Source organism: Euleptes europaea, chromosome 9, assembly GCF_029931775.1.
Source record: "Euleptes europaea isolate rEulEur1 chromosome 9, rEulEur1.hap1, whole genome shotgun sequence".
Classification (NCBI taxonomy): domain Eukaryota; kingdom Metazoa; phylum Chordata; class Lepidosauria; order Squamata; family Sphaerodactylidae; genus Euleptes; species Euleptes europaea.
This window is the reverse complement of record NC_079320.1, coordinates 15240984-15259182: the sequence shown is the minus strand read 5'-3', so window position 1 is coordinate 15259182 and position 18199 is coordinate 15240984.

Sequence of the window (18199 nt, the reverse complement as noted above, 5' to 3'; positions counted from 1 at the left end):
TTTTAGATCTTGCTATATTCCAATATGCCTATCTACTTTTTATATCAATAGAAGCATCAGATTTGTATAAAGTGGTTCAGCATTTCCATATGAGCACATGAAGTTGTTTTATACTGACCACTGGTCTGGCAAGGTCTACTGTGTGCTCCGATTGTCTCTGCAAGGTCTCAGGCAGAGAGGTCTTTCACATCACCAACTGCATGATTATTATTTGTTTTACTGGAAATGCCAGGGATTGAACCCTGGGACACCCACAGGCAAAACAGATGCTCTCACTGAGCCATGTCCCTACCCCCAAAAAGGTGTGTGTGCATGCATGAGACTATGCCCTGTGGACAACACACAGAGCCCCAAGAAAGATTCAGTGAAACCCAACAATAAAAGACAAACACTGTCCTCTAGGAACACAACAAATGTTTTCAAAAGACCACAGGTGCTATTCTCTTGCCATAGCTGTTATTTGAGGGGACCTGAGGTTTACAGTTCTACCAAGACAGTAATTCTGAAAGTGCCACAATCTTCAGTTTGCAAGTGCCATATAAACCCTGCAAGCTCAATTCAAAAGCAAGTCACGTTTTTTGGAAAAAATACACACATAAATGAAAGATTAATACATTTTGTTCTGGTATTAAAGAAAAAAACACAACATAAAGGCACAAACCCCGGTTTTCACCATAGCCCAATAAAGAACAAGCAGTAAGAGGGGTTTTAAAAAAGAAAAAAAAGAAATACTGAATACAAAAGAAGAAACCTGAAAAAATGGAGTATGTAGGTGGAATACAAAGTGGAGATGCAGCGGAAGAACCCAAGGGTTTAACTTTAGCTGGATTCTGTTTTATTAATCACTTCAGCAACCAATTATTCATAATGAAAGACCCAATTTTCTGCCTTTGGAGTCCACCACAACGTGAAGAAAAACACAAAAGGATCCCTAGAGAAGCACTGAACAAGTTGATAAGTGGCTAGCTAGGTGGTACCTGTAGCCCAGTAAGTGCTCTCTACAGAACTGCCAAGAGCCAATTCCAGATTCAGGAAACGCAGTACATATACCATGTTACTCTGAAGTTTTTCAAAAAGAAGAAAATGATTTCAAATAGCCACAAGGACTACATTCACAAGCAGCTTACCTCCTCAACTGACTTCAAACTGGACCATTCTGGCCAAATTCTCAATTTGCACAAAGTGCAAAAACTGCCCTCACAACAAGCATGCATGCACATGAATTCTGTTACAGTCCAACTTCTACCACTCTCTTCGTTACCTGGGAAAGGGAATATTAATGATCTACCAAGACAGGATTGTGATTGCAAGCACAACAGTTGGCAAGTTTTGGAAACATTTCTGCAAAGTTCTATAATAGATTAGATTTAGCTCTGAAGACAAGCAATAAATTCAGTGCAACTGTTAACAATGACTTTGATATGAAAAGTGTTTTTATCAGGACTACTGTGTACGGGGAAATTTCACTCGAATTTGATATTACCATAGATCTCCCTCCCCATGCATTTATAAAAGCATTGTCAGAAACCTCTCTATACTTCTTACTCTGGAGCTGAAATAGGAAGGGAAATGAAGAGACATTTGTCCCAATCCAACAGAGGAAGCGTATGCACAAATGAGGAATTCCACATCCGCAATGCTAATTTGGGGTCAGAGCCTATACCCTTTCCCATGCTCTTAGGAACCACAGCAAGCTGTCTCAATGCAGAGTTAGGGGCTTGCAAGATAGGGTATAAGGAGTCAGCCTATGGCTTGAGGATAAGAAGGCTGCCATATCCCATGCAATGGCAAAAATCAGCTTTCTAGCTATTAAGAAGAGAAACGCACTTACAAGTAAGGAGGTGGATTAATGGCCTTATATACACAGTACTAACTTATACTGTAGCCGAGGTGCACATAATTTACTTATGACAGCTATATAACTATCATTAGCATATACATTCATTCAAGGATCTTAGTTTCTGACTTTATACAGTCTCCTTTTTTCTTGTTTCTCTTTTTACAATTACTGATTGTAGTTCGTATGCTGGTATTTGACTGTAACAACAAAGATTGAGCAGCCAAAGTAAATCAATAAATAAATACTCTCAACTCTACTTTATCCCGTATTTTTATGCTTGAAAATCCCAGATCCCAACTGGCAAACTGGGGCATGCTGTCTCTACCCCAGCAAAACATTGGCCATGTTGGATCTCTCACTTATTTTAGAACAATTCCAGAGTGATGTGACGAGCGTCTCCAGTTCTAAATTCAAAAGTTGTCCAAAGAAGCAGCTTCGTGACAGGCCTAATACATATCAGCAGATGCGGTGAACTATGCACCCATAAGACAATAATGGAAAAACCTATCTAAACTTGACTAGGGAGTGAGGTGGGACGTTCCACTCTATGGCAACTAAAACAGTGGAAGTTAGAGACAACAGGATTTGGAACAGTAGAAAGATTTGTACTGATTTACTGGTAGGTAGCACAAAGTGAGTCATCGCATAGCTATCCGCTACAGATTAATTGGCTCTGGAGTAAAGCCGTTTCTCCTCTGTTCAAATGGAAAGGCTTAACTTGTCAAAGTTGCCATGAGTATAAGCCATCCACAATTAATTCACAGCTGTAGGTGACACACAAGTATTGCACATTCAATTAGCTGGGAACCATTTGATGGAAGGAGTGATGTCAGGAGCAAGGGAGAGAAGGATTTTTGTTTGTAGCTGTCAAACACAGTGGAGAGAAATACTGCAATGTTTAGATTAGGGCTTAACAAACCTCTCTAGCTCTCAATACACCTCAGACCAACATATCGCCTTGCTAGGACCGGACTGGGATGGGGGAAATGGCTTGTATGCAATGAGGGTATGCAGAAGGCACACAGATTTTTCCTTGGTTTATCTCTGCTCCAGAAATCCCTTCCAAACTATGGAAAGATAATTCTGGGAGCCCAGGTGGAAGAATGACTCAAAGGGTTGCAATGAGGAAGAAAGGGCAATTTCACCCCCTTTCTCACTGCGGCCTCTTAATCGCCATGGGCTCTTCCCTTCTTCTGGCTCCTGTGATTGCAGGATATTTCTGCTGGGTTGGAAAGGACTACAGGATTAAGAGATGAACACCAGAAAAAAAAATCAGCATTCTAATGCATGCTTCACTGGAGAGCAGCCACTATTTTGCAGTAGCACCAGTCATTCTGGTCATGCAGACCCCAGAAGGTGCTGTTGGAAGACCTGCTGCTTTTTTCTATAGCTCTTGGCTTATGGGGTGGCCACAAGGCTCTCTCCTGTCTCTCATTCTGAAATCTACATGAAAACAGAGGGCTGTGGCTCAGACGTGGAACATCTGCTTGGCATGCAGAAGGTCCCAGGTTCAATCCTTGGCATCTCCAGTTAAAGGGACTAGATAAGTAGGTGATGTGAAAGACCTCTACCTGAGACCCTGGAGAGCCGCTGCCGGTCTCAGTAGACAGTACTGACTTTGATAAACCAAGGGTCTGGTTCAGTATAAGGCAGCTTCATGTGTTCATAATGTTGGGGGAGGTCTCCTTTCAGGCAGATTCTAGATAGGCAGAGGCGATTCCAAGTTGGTGTCTGAAATCTGATGGATTAGATGCAGACCAACAAGCTGACCCGAACTAACAAAAAAACTACTGTTGTTTGTGAAATGGGTATGGCTCTTGGAATGCCCAGCCTATATTGGCTGGGGTTGTAATCCCCTTTAAGACCAAGGCTCACAGTTTGGACTAGTTCCAAGATACAAGACTACATCACGATTTTTTATAGCGTCAATAGCCATGAGCACCTGATTAAAATCTAGGCTGTTTCCCCTAGATTTCCTGTACAGGAATGACCTAGCTACAGTCACTCATTCCCTAATTAAATCTAGACTACTGCACAACGTGTGCTGTGTGGGGCTTTTCTCCAAAGACTCTCCAACAGCTGAAACTGCTGGAGAATGTGGCAATCTCACTTCGAATTGGGACCAGATGGATGAAGGATATTATGAAAATCCATTGTCAACTGCACTGGTTGCCCATGTGATCCCAGACCTAATTAAAAGTGCCAATTCTGACCTCTGGAGTATTCAGGATGCTTCAAGGACAATCCTACTTCCACATGAGCCTGCCCACACTCTATGATCTGCCTTGGAGTTCCTTTTCCATGTGCCACTTCATCAGAAGCTTGGTGGCCGTGCGGAAGAGGACCTTCTCAACAGTGGCCCAATGGTTGTGGAACTGCTCCCCTTTTCATCTGTATTTTGTTCACCTGAACAACCCTTCACCTGATTTGCCCTAAAAAGGTAAAGGTAGTCCTCTGTGCAAGCCCTGGGTCATTACTGACCCATGGGGTGACGTTACATCCCACCGTTTACTAGACAGACTTTGTTTATTGGGTGGTTTGCCATTGCCTTCCCCAGTCATCTACACTTTACCCCCAGCAAGCTGGGTACTCATTTTACAGACCACGGAAGGATGTAAGGCTGAGTCAGCCACCTCTAACCAACTTTCGGCGGGATCAAACTCAGGTCGTGAGCAGAGCTTTAGACTGCAGTACTGCAGCTTACCACTCTGTGCCATAGGGCTCTGGCACTCCACTAAACCATCATCATCAACAAAATCACTTCTTGTACAATGCTCAAATGAATGACTAGAATGGGAGATTTGACCAACCTCGATTGGTTCAGTAGGTATTTTCAGCGTGGGCAACTTGGCCTTGGAGTTCGCTTTTATATCTATTTTCCCATACGATTGTTCATGGTACTCCTCAGGTAGTGGCTTGAGCTCAGGTGACTCATCCGGTGCCTGATCTTGACCGTCCATCGGTCTGACATAGGCAGTCGGTTTTTGCTGTATTGCACTCATTTTTGATGGTAAGGATGAGGGAAATGTCTGGGAAGGAGGCTGGGAAGAGACAGCTACCGGGGCACTCAAGCCATCCTGTCTTTCGTTTTCATGGGTTCCAGCCGCTAGGTCCTGAGAAGGGGAGCTCTTTGGCCCATGGCTTTTATAGTTGCTGCTGCTGTGAGACCTGGAATTGACACGCTGGCTGGAATGTAGAGGAGACAGGGGTGCTATTGGGGAAGACAATGTGGACAGCAACGGGGAAAGTTCTGAGAGGGAGGCCTGCAGCTCTTTGGCGATTTCTTCTTCAATGCGTTTTTCGTTTTTCTTCGGGCACGTCCTACTTTGGAGTTCTTGAGTCTTGCGGCTCTGCTCAGGAGCTTGCTTCTGGCTGTTGGCCAACTCACTGCATCGTGTTTGCAAATCCGAGGCGGGTTCTATCCTTGAGTGGACTTTTTGGTAGTGAGCCGAGCAACCCACAGAAGGGGCACCTGAAGTAACGGGTCCCAAGGGCTTGTGGTAACGGCTGCTGCTCTGGAATGAGGAGGGTAACACATTGCTGGTCTTCTCAGGGAAGAGCGGGTGATCAGGCTTGCGTTGAGGGGTCAGAGACATGACACTCATCCCTATGAGATCCTGGTGCGACTTGGTGGTGATGAACTCCTTCACCTCTTCGTAATTGCCCAACATGTTCTGAAGTCGGCTGGACAGCTCATCCGCTTTGTTAATCTAAGAAAAAAGAGATAAGGAAAGAGATGGAAAAAATGAAATGAAGTCCATCCTCAAACTGAGACTATCATTTATATACACTGACATTAGATAACGGATCTCACTAATTTGGAGACAAAAGTTCTGACTCAAACTCTTCTGTAATGTACAGATTACAGTGGCTTGCAGTCTGGTGTTTTCAATAAGGCTGCACCGCAAAGAAGTGAGAGTTACTGTTTATTTCAGGCATCTTCAGCTTTTGGCTGATTTTGCTGCTATGAGATGAGAATGTGGGTCACAGAAAAATCATGGCAAGAGGGGCCTAAAGAACAGCGGATTGGGCAGCATAGTGAGCAAAGGCTATTATGTGTGTGCATGTCTATGTGTGTGTGTATATATGTGTGTATATACACACAAACCAATATATTTAAGAAGTGTAAATTTCATATTAATCATTAATATTTGTATATAAATATTAAATTTCATATTAAAACTTAATCAAATATTTAAAAATAACAAGCGCTGCACATTTAACTACTTTGAAATCACCCCACTGCTCTTCTAGCTCTTGTCCAAAACAAATGTTTGTTCAAAATATTATCTGCACATTTCCCCTTCCCTTTCCAGGGTTGCAAAAGTGCTACAGACTTGCTTGAAATTAGGCATTCCAAAACCTTTTGGGTATAATGGACCCCCCTATGAGAATATGATAAAATCCATGGACCTCTTAGAAGGAAAAAATTACAATGAACACTTGAAAATACTACATTTTTACCTTAAAATTTATTGTGACCCAATGTAAAGAAAGACAGATGTCAATAATCATAATGATAAGGGTACATTTTCTTTCATTCCTACCAATAGGAAACTATTCTATGTTATAACATGGTGATGATAACAATTCTACATTACCTGACTATGTACATTGGCATCCCATGCCATCCTACACTTGTTTGGAGTGAAACAAAACCTTAATAGTATAATTTAACATAAAGAATGGAGCCTTGATTACTTACCGTGACGGCTCCTTCTCTTCTGAGGTGAAGGCATCCTGAGCTGCGGGTTATTTCCTTCCATCTTCAGGGTAGGCAGGACTAATTTTTTTTTTAACTTCCTGTCTACCCTTGGCGGGAAATAGCCTGCAAAACCTCAGTTACAGTCTTGCCTAGCTCCTATGACAGGAATGAAAGCTCACATGATAAAAAAACATGTAAGCAAACAACATTGACAACATCAACAATGGAACATTTTAACAAAAGGATTAATTTCAACTTCCCGTAGGGAGAGCACACTGGCGGTCCTGAGATCTGTAAACAAGGTCTAGAAACCTGTAACTAAGACCTCTTGATTAAGACAATAAGGTTCATACTATAAAACTGTGTATAGGGTGGGCAAGACGCCTTCGCCTCAGAAGAGAAGGAGCCATCATGGTAAGTAATCAAGGCTCCATTCTCATCTGAGGCTCTGGCATCTTGAGCTGCGGGACCTACAAGAGCTCCCATGTGGGTGGGCTATGAACCTTCTTCCACAACCTGTTGTAATACCCTGCGACCAAAGGCCGCCTGGGCAGAGGACCAAGTATTTATTCTGTAGTGCTTTATAAAGGTTGAGACTGATGCCCATGTAGCAGCATGGCAGATCTCCTCTACCGGAGCCTATCGAATGCCACTGTGGTAGCCACACTATGTAGCGAATGAGCGGTGATACCTTCAGGAACAGGAACTCCCGTGGCTTTATAGGCCTCTGAAATGCAGAGTTTGAGAGTATGGCTAATTGTTGTGGTAGACATTATTTTCCCCTTGTTGGGATTGGTAATCCCAATAAATTTGTAGTCTGATTTCCTAAAGTCATCGGTCCTATTTATGAAAATGTGTATTGCTCTACGCAGGTCTAAGGAATGCCAAGAACGTTCCTTGGGACAGGAGGGTCTGGACAGAAGGATGGGAGATTAATTTCTTGTGATCTATGGAAACTAGAATTGACCTTTGGGGTAAAGGTGGGGTAGGTGTAAGGACCATTTTATCTTTGTGGAAAACACAAAGCCCCTTATGTATAGACAGGGCTCTGAGTTCGGAAACATGTCTGGCCGAGGTAATCAAGATCAGGAAGAGGACCTTCATGCAAAGATATTTTAGGGAAACCGATCGAAGAGGCTCGAACGGTGATTTTGTGAGTGCCTTGAGTACCAGGGTGAGATCCCAGGATGGAAACCGGTGGATGATTGGGGGCTGAGTCTGCTTGACCCCTTTTAAGAAGGCGATGATGTGCTGATGTCTGGAGGTGGGAACCCCTTCCATCAGAGGAATTACTGTGGAAAGTGCGGCAACCTGTCTCCTTAGAGTGGAAGCAGAGAGTTTTAGATGCATGCCCTCCTGGAGAAACTGCAGTAATTTATGCACTCCCGGTTTAAGAGGGTCAACCTTTTTTCTTCTGGCCCAACAAACAAAAGCCTTCCAAGAGGCGTTATAAATGCATTTGGTAGCGGGCCTACGAGCCTCTAGTATGGTGCCCACCACATCCTCAGAGTATCCCCTATCTAATAAAGATCGCCTCTCAAGTGCCAGAAGATCAAGCAGAACCATTGGGGGTCTGCGTGGACTAGGGGACCCTGGCAGAGAGTTCCCCACTGAGATGGGATTCTCCACAAGTCCTGGCACGACATTTGGCAAAGGGTCGCAAACCAGGGTCAGTGTGGCCAGAATGGGGCCACCAATAGGACATTGGCCCGTTCGGTCTGGACCTTCTGGAGGACTTTGGGAATAATGTGCAGAGGGGGAAAGGCATATAGCAGTCCCTGCGGCCATGGGCTCAGAAGGGCATCTATGCCCTCCGCGGTTTGATTCCGATACCTTGAGAAGAACCTTGGCACTTTGAAGTTTTCGTCGGAGGCGAACAAGTCTACTAAGGGAACTCCAAATTTGATGGTAATTTGCTGAAAGATTTCCTGATCCAAGGACCACTCCCCTTTGTCTACAAACTGGCGGCTTAGCCTGCCCGCTTGTACATTGAGAGCCCCTTTGATGTGCTCTGCCCGGATAGATTTGAGATTGGTTTGGGCCCATAAGAAAATCTGCTCTGCCTCGCGGTGGAGGGTTGATGATCTGGATCCTCCCTGTTTGTTTATATGGGTCTTGGTTGCGATACTGTCCGTTCTCACAAGAACGTGTAAGCATCGGAGAAGCGGGGCAAAGGCTCGTAGAGTGAGCTTCACTGCTCTCAGTTCTAAGAGATTGATGTGGAGAGCAGCTTCTTTCGTTGACCATCGACCCTGAGTCATGTGTGAGTTGAAAGTGGCTCCCCACCCCCCCAGACTGGCGTTTGTGAACATTTGTACCGGTTACCCGTGAATGTACTGCGTTGCTTTGCGTAGGTTCGATTGTAGAGACCACCATCGCAAACTCCTCCTGGTTTCGAGGGAGATCGAAACGACCTCGTCTCTCTTCCTCACTATGTCCTTTTGAAAGGGTCGGATCTGCCACTGGAGTTTTTGCCCTAAAATCTGCAGGCCATGCTCTAAGCCATAATGCCCGTCTCCCTGACGTAACCGAGGCCATAGATCGTGCAGCCAGGGACATGGTGTCCAGTGAAGCATCGGCCATCAGGGTGACAGCACTTAGAACTCTATCTAAGCCTCCTATAATTCTACGATTCTCTGGTGGAACCAGCTGGATGAGTTTCTTCACCCATAAGTAGGAAGCTCTGGCAAATATAGACGTGGTTGCACTCGCTTGTATAGCTAGCACTGAGAAATCATGGGCCTTTCTGGTCAAAGCTTTGCACTTTCAATCCAATTGATCTCTCAGAGACCCTACTCCATCCTCAGGGATGAGGCCTGGGGACTGCAGTCCACAACCGGGGTGTCCACTAGAGGGATCTTAAGCAAAGACATGGCATGTGAAGCAAGATTATATAATTTCTTAATGTTAGGTGGTGTCTGCCTGTTAGAGGCTGGATTGTCCCACTCCTCCTGAACTGCCCTCAGGAAGAACTCAGGAAAAGGTACTAAGTTGTTGCACGAGTGCTTTCTAGGGAAGCATTCTGCCACCCCTCGTTTGAGCTTGGGTTCTGGGATATCCGAGGGTTCAGTTCCTCATTCAGGTCAAGGGCCAGGATGGCTTTTGCTAGTAAGCCTTGGTAATCCTCCCCATTAAATAAGCGATTCTGAGATTCTTCAGTTGGGGCAGATTCGTCTTCTGAGTCAAATTCCCCTTCTTCCCTCTCCTCCTCTGAATCCAGGGTGGAATCATGGGACTCAGTTGGTAGGGTCTCACCCACGTTTTGGAGGGTCTCACCCATGTTAGCCTTCAAGGCTGCCTTAGTGGGCCACTGGCCAGAAGCCGAAGGTCCCGGGACTACAGGGGCAACAGGGGCACTTTGTCCTTCCCCAGTATTGTTGGAGTGGGCCGAGGATGAGTGAGGGGACTCACAGGGACCCACCCAGGGAAAAGGTGGAAACCTCATCTGAAAGGCCTGAAAGGCCTGCCATTGCCGCCGGAGGGCCAGGCTTACCCAGTCATCAGCTTCCTCCTGGGTGAAAAACCGCCTGCCCGCCATCGACATGGGGGGGGGGTAGTTACCAACTCCCGACTGGTGAGAAGTGCCTGCCACCATGGATGGTACCGTGGGGGCAACGAGAGCCATACTGAAGGCCTGCGGTGAGAATGCGGGTGGTCTCTTCCCGGCTCTCGCCCCTGCTCCGATCTTGAAGCCGCGCCTTAGCTTTCTAGTGGCCAGGAGCGGCGCCACGGCTTTTCGCGTCTTTTTTGTTTTCGGCGCGGTCTGTGCCGATCCCTCGTTCTGTGGGGAGCCCTCTTGCTGCTTACTCCCTAAGGAGCCGCAATCGCGGTAGTTGAGAGAAGCGGGTTCCCTCGGGGCGGATTGGACCAGCCCCCTGTGGTAGTCCTGCTTCGAGAGGAGATCGTCCTCCCTTTCCAAAACGGCGTCCGCCATCTTGAAATCTCCGGAGGGGAAGCTCCAGGGACAGACAAGCACACACAATACACACAGGGATGGCTGGGAGGGAACGGAGGACGGAAAAAGGACTACAAAGGTAAAAAAAGACTTACGGACATAAAACGGTGGCTAATATCTCTAAGACTAATCTAAACTAGTGCAGGAGCACGGAGCTTTTCCTGCGACCTGCTTCCCCTTTTGAGGCAGGACGGAACTGAGGTTTTGCAGGCTATTTCCCGCCAAGGGTAGACAGGAAGTTAGAAAAAAAAATTAGTCCTGCCTACCCTGAAGATGGAAGGAAATAACCCGCAGCCTCAGAGGAGAAGATTCCCCCCACAGACACACACATACACACAAAGGTTTCCAGAGTAACAGGAAGGAAATCGAAGAAACAATCTTTTTTTAGATGGAGTTCATGGACCCCCCCAAGCACATCCATAGACCTCCTCAGGGTCCATGGACCACAGGTTAAGAACCCCTTCTTTAAAGTAAAAAGAGGAAACGGAGGAAAGAATTTAAAAATAAAGCTGAAAACTAGAGAGAAGAGGCCTGAAAAATTCATGAGGAGACTGTGGCCCTGGGGGCTGCTACAGCTGAAAGCTACTCTGGAAAAAGCAAGAAGAGCTTCTAAGTCTTGTGTGTGTATGCACACGCCCGTGAGGTCAAGTCATAGGTGACTTATGGCGACCCCATAGGTTTTTCAAAACAAGAGATGTTCAAAGGTGGTTTGCCACGGTCTGCTCTACATGGGCTAAGAGAGTTCGGAGAGAACTTTGACTGGCCTAAGATCACCCAGCAGGCTTCACGTGGAGGAGGAATCGAACCCAGTTCTCCAGATTAGAGTCCTCCGCTCTTAGCCACTGTGCCACACTGGCTCTTTCCAAGTCTTAGGTAAAGCATAAAAGATCCATTCTGCAATGCAAAGTTCATAGGGACAATGTGCTATAGGAGTCTGAGTGCTAAGATGTACTGGGTTCAAATTACTGCTTGGCTATGAAATTCACTGAGAGACGTTTGGAAGGGTGGTACGTAAGTATGGCAAGATGATATAGAGGGAGGCTTCTCTTTTCCGTAGGGTTGCCAGCTCTGGGTTGGGAAATACCTGGAGATTTTGGGGGTGGAGCCTGAGGAGGGCGAGGTTTGGGGAGGGGGGGACTTCAGAGGGGTATAATACCATACAGTCCACCTTCCAAAATGGCCATTTTCTCTAGGTGAACTGATCTCTGTCGCCTAGAGATTAGTTGTAATAGCAGGAGATCTCCTGTCGCCTAGAGATTAGTTTTAACAGCAGGAGATCTCCAGCCACTACCTGTAGGTTGGCAACCCTACTTCTCCACCTTCAACCTATCATGCAATGATTGTGCTTTCAATTGATACCTTATACGGTTCTCCAAAGAGGGGAACGTTGGCTGGAAATGGCTCTCTCTCCTGGTGAGCTTCTTGATTCCTCCTCTCTTTTTCTTGGATGCGGCGCAGATTTCTTTCTTCATTATACAAGCTGTCCAGAGAAGAAGGGAACCAAAACAAATTAGTATGGAGCATTTCACTCTTTGATAAAGTAAAAGCCAAGCAGCTGGAATTGACATTAGATGTCCCTCAGCCACCAAGAACCTTCAGTCGATCATGGAACTGGTTGGGTAACTAAGCTGGGGAAGGGATTTGCACAGGGTAGATAGCTGCCAAACACAGTGAATAGATGTATACAATCAGCATGCAGGGAAGGCAAAACCAAAGTGATTCATATCATTGCACAGGGAAAGTTTAAGGGAGCTAATACTCTAGCAAACCTTCTGAATACATGAGAAGTATTCTACAGGCTCCCTATATATCTGTCCACCACAGCCTTGTAAATATGTACTTATGGGGCGGCCAACATAGCCCTGTAACTATGTTTTTTATTTCACACATGAATTCAACAGATGAGGGACAGACAACTCCCATCCTTGTGTTTCTTGGCTTGCAATGGAGAAAGCCAGTGAGTGTAGGGCCAATGTTTCTGGTGCCTAAGCCCTTGTTTCATTCAAAACATAATCTCTGTAAAAATTAGTTGACAGAGCAATAAATTCTGCTCCTTAGTCTGCATAATTATTATGCTATGGAGGATACTGAAGCTCCCCCCTCTCCACAAACGCTTGGAAATCTTATTAGCCTCAGATGTTGCAAAATCCCATGCTGAAGCCAAGAAGATTTGGGGCAGGCAGGTACGTGTCTGGATAATAAATGTCCTGAGAATCTTGCGTTCCATAATGGAAGAAAAAACAAGCATTTTTTAAAAGCTCTTTGTGCTGTTAGATATTCCCCAAGCATTGGCCAAATGTTTTGAGGACTAGGACCTTACATTTCCCAAAGCATATAAAGACAGAGAATGTCAGGATGCTGAATTCTGTGGCTTTTTGATGTTTGTGCAAAATGTTTGTTGCGCTCACAATGAAACACCTCCACCAAATGCTGATCCAATTCTTTCTTGGAATACCTCCAACAAAGACAATTCTGTGAACCCCTAAGCGGTTTATTCTACTAGTGAACTACACATGTCTAATGTTTAACCTAATCTCCCTCAAGGTTAAATGGAAAGAACTGTTTAAGTGCTTGTGATAGTTTCCCCTTAGGTACCTGATAAGAACAATAGTAAGGGTTATCAACATAGGCTAAAACAGTTAATCACCTGGATTGTTTTTGGAGGAAAGGGGATTGTGCCTTTAGCATGAACGCCCAGGACGCAAGTCCATTTAATTATTTTAAAAGGCACACAACAGTCATTGAGTAGTGCTAATGAGCTAACCAGAAATATTAATGTATCCAAGAATTCAGCAAAAATTTCTCCCTGCCTTCTTAAATCCATTGCTTAAGAAAACATAAGAAAAGCCCTGCTGGATCAGACCGAGGCCCATCAAGTCCAGCAGTCTGTTCACACAGTGGCCAACCAGGTGCCTCTAGGAAGCCCCCAAACAAGACGACTGCAGCATCACCATCCTGCCTGTGTTCCACAACACCTAAAATAGGCATGCTCATCTGATCCTGGAAATAATAAGTATGCATCATGATTAGTATCCATTTTAACTAGTAGCCATTAAAAACCCACTCCTCCATGAACATGTCTGCTCCCCTCTTAAAGCCTTCCAAGTTGGCAGCCATCACCACATTTTGGGGCAGGGAGTTCCACAATTTAACTATGCCTTGTATGAAAAAATACTTCCTTTTATCTGTTTTGAATTTCTCACCCTCCAGCTTCAGCAGATGACCCCGTGTTCTAGTATTATGGGAGAGGGAGAAAAACTTCTCCATGTCCACTCTCTCCAAGCCATGCATAATTTTGTAGACCTCTATCATGTCTCCCCTCAGCCGCCTTCTTTTCAAGCTAAACAGCCCTAAGCGATTTAACCGCTCCCCATAGGACAGTCCTAATCCTTTTGGTTGCTCTTTTCTGCACCTTCTCAATCTCTGTAATATCCTTTTTTAGGTATGGTGACCAGAAGTGTGGTCTCTCCATAGATTTGTACAAGGGCAGTATGATATCAGCAGTTTTATTCTCAATTCCTCGTCTAATTATGGCCAGCATGGAATTTGCCTTATTACATCAATTTGCTTCTTACACCAACTTTTTTTTTTTTTTTGCTGTCAAGTCACATCTGACTTATGGCAACCCTGGTGGGGTCTGCATGGCAAGAGATGTTCAAGTGTGGTTTACCACTGCCTGCCTCTGTGTCATGACTCTGGCATTCCTCAGAGGTCTCCCATCCAAATTCTTGCCAGGGTCAACCCTGCTTAGCTTCCAAGATCTGACAAGATCAGGCTAGCCTGGGCCCTTCAGGTCAGGACAGATCAACCCTACATATAGCAATCACACATTTCTATCCCACTTTTCTGAGCTCAGAGCAGAAGACATGATCTCTCTTCTCCCCTACCTTTTACACCAAGATCCTGCCATGAGCACTGCAGCAAATCCATTTCCCCAAGAAACGGTGCTCTTTTTTGGGGGGAGGGGGGTGTTTCATGCCTGGACTAAATTTTTAATATTGCACAGAGTCGCGCATCAAGAATAGGGGAGGGGAAGTCACTGCCCTCTTTCTGTGAAAGCACACTCAAGAAAAGGGCCCAGAATGTTGACTTATTCGAAATACTGGCTACATGTGAACCAGAGCCATTAAACCAACTGTTGTTATTCTTTTATCAATACACAGACATGTGGTGCCAAAGAATTGCAGTGTTATATAAGAAACCTGGCACAGCTTTACAGAACCGTCATCACTGGATGTGCAACCTTCTCTCAACTCGTTTATACCAGCAGTTAAAACAATTAAGCAACATAATCCGTATGGAATTGTTCCTACAACATCACCAGCCATTTCAATGGATCTGGAGAAACTCCTGGTACATTGTGCTCCTACTCTACTCTGATTCATCCTTCAAGAAATTTTATTAAAATATTCCATACCGCAACTTTTGATTCACAGAGTGGAGCAGCGGTTAGAGAGTTGGACAAGAATGTGGGAGCCCCATCATGTTCAGATTCTCCACATTGCCATGAAGCTCAACCAGGTGACCTTGGGCCTGACATGCTACTTCAGGCTGACTTACCTCACTTAATTGCTGTGAGGTCAAGATGGTAGCAGGGGGGAAGAAACCCGTGTACAGTGGTTTGAGTTCCTCAGAAGAAGGACAGATAAAAATCTTATAGACAGGAATCTACAACTGCTGGCAAAATGGAGGTGCTACTGCAGGTCCAGTACTGAAGTACTGGAAAGTTCGACCCAGGAACTTGGATGTTCCCCTGTTCTGTATAAGGTTGTCCTCCACCTAAAGAAACAGGTTTGTAACTTGGAAGTGCTGCCACACCTGGGCCTCTTGCTGGATAAACAGATAGCAGTGGCCATGGGAACCTTTCATCAGCTGAAGCTGTTGAGCCAGCTATGGCCCTTCCTGGGCAGGAAAGAACTTGCCACTGCGGGTCATGACCTGGTAACATCTAGATTAGATTACTGCAGTGCGCTTTATGTGGGGCTGTCCCTGAAGACTGTCTGGAAGCTGCAGTAGGTACAGAATGCTGTGTCTAGGATGTCAACTGGAGTAGGCGATAGGGACAAAATAACTTCAGCCTTATTCCATTTACACTTGCTCCCAATGTGTTTCCAGTCCTAACTCAAGGTGCTGGTATTGACCACTAAAGCTCTATACAGCTTGGAGGCAGCATATCTGAAGGACTTCCCACTCCCATATGAACCTACCTGACTACTCCAGTCAGCTTTGGAGTCCCTGCTTTAGGTAACCCTACCATCTGAGGTTCGACTGCAGCAGCCCGAGAAAGGGTCTTCTCATTTGTACCACCAAACCTTTGGAACGCCCTCCCCAGATTTGTCTGCCTCTCTCTACTGTTGTCTTCCACCACCCAGTGAAGACTTTTTTGTTTATTTGTTGTTTCCTGACACTCACTCACTCACTCTCACTCTCTCTCTGTATGTATGTATGTATGTATGTATGTATGTATGTATGTTAAACACTTTGGTGCTTTGGGGACCCTGAGTTAGGTGGAAAGGAGGCATAGAAATACTTTAAATAAACAAAATATGTCAGCAAAGAAAATTTCTTAATTTAAGTGACTTATTTAATTAAAAACACTACTAAAGAGCCAGGAAGCCAAAATGCTAGCCAATAAAACCAGCAGAAGCCAAGCAGGGGATGAAAAATAAACCATTTGCAGAATCAAATAACTGAAGAAAATTAAGACCATCAGGGTACTGAAAAGGCTCTCCCCAAAAAAAGAGGCCGCCTTTACCCAAATATCTAAGAGTCAGCAGTGAAGAATTCAGATATTTTAATTTTGCAGTAGCATGGTCCTATGTGACCATTCATCCTACCCCCAGGGGTGAAGGGAGCACATAGAGCTGAGCCTCCAATGAAGAGCTCAACGTGCAAGTTGGGTCAGATGTGAGAAGGCACATGTGCAAGGAAGACACAGAACACATCCCACCCCCTGACCATTCGCAGTTCTTGGAAGGGAGCCTACAGCCACACATACTTTGAATGTGCACCCCCTTAGCATCAGCCTCCCATTTGAGAAATGAAAAACCAGCGCGCTGCCACTTTCCCTGTATACATGGTGCTGTCGCCTGGAATACACCGTGCAAAGAGGGCTAAGCCATACCAAACTGGCTCTCAAGATATATGGAAAACCTTAAGGGAGAGACAACAGGGGGGGTCATTAATCTTCTCTGTGTCGTTCCAGTTTTATTGCATGTGGAGCCAAAGCAGATGGTTATTCCTACTAAAAGGCTGAAATCCAACTCCCTGAACCCACCATGGTGTTGATGAAATGAGATTCTTCTTTAGTTAAGAATGTCGGGAATTTTAAATTAATAACCAAATGAATGGAAATATGGCCTGAGGAAAAGCACATTGCTTGTTTTTGTTGGAGGATTCAAGACTGTAACTTGGATGAATAACTTGCTTCATGGTGGAGACAGTGAAATCAAACAAAAATGTTGTTATAGAATGGATAGCTTCTCTGGCGCATGGCGTGGGTTGGTTTTATCCATCAGCTTCTCTTATTGAGCAGTCTGCATGGGCCAGTTCATTTTTTTCATCATTGTGGAGGCTTGGTCTAATGTTAATAAAAAAATACATAGCCCCAGGATACCTGAATTAGAAATATATCGATTACAATTTTTATCCTTCTTTCCTTCAAAAAGCACAATTCTCCCACTCCTTACAACCCTGTGAGATAGTTTAGCCCAAAAAAAGCAACTGGTATGGGCCAAGATCACTCAGTGAACTTCATGGCCCACTAGAGATTTGAACCAAGGTCTCTTCAGTTTCAGTCCACCCCTGTAACCAATGCACCAGGTCCCAAACATGCGAAGATTATATCATATCTATTTATTTAGAAAATGTATATGATGTCTCAAGGCAGGTATTGCAATAAAACATGAAAAGTTCTCTTTTCAGTTTGAAATAAAATGGCACGTTTTCAAAATGGCTGTAGGCAAAAAGGTAGATGGGTGCTTTGTTCCGGCACTTAACTAGGGCAACAGGCCCTGCAGATTGGCATCAGTATAGCTTCATGTTGGCCTGCTGCTTGCAGCCTAACACAGCAGAGAACCACTAGTTGTTTTTGGGTTTCCTACAAAGAAGAAAAATGGTTTCTCATGGATAATCAGTCCAGGCGATGTTACATCAGCTGGTACTTCTCGTGGTGCTCTGGACTTAAAAGATTGGTGTCTTTATGGGCTGTTCCAAACACAGGATTCAAAGCATTATCGGATCTCTGTGTCTGAATAAGATATGCAATTTGTAACATTTCCGTCTCTTCCAGCCTAGACTGAGTCGTAACCGTAGTATGTGGTTGCGCTGCTGCAGAGCTAGCTCCTTCCTCCTCAGCTACTGACTCAGTCTCTATGGGAACCAGCCTCTTGGACAGTGCGCAAGTGATTACTGATGTGCGGTTTACATTTTTTCAGCCACGTCGTTGCCCACCATCAAAGACACGGGTGTATCAACTTCCATAAACCATCTCATCCCTTATGACTAATAGGTATTTGGGCTTGAGAAGCCTGAAAACAAGGCCCTTCCGCCGAACACAGAACATGATCAGTGATGTCCGAACTTTCACAAGTTCGTATCTCCTACTTATCGCAGCCGCATGGACTGTTAGCCACCTTGAGCCAAGAAGAAAGGCGAGGTATATGTATGCAAATATATAAAATCACAGGCACTCTAAAAT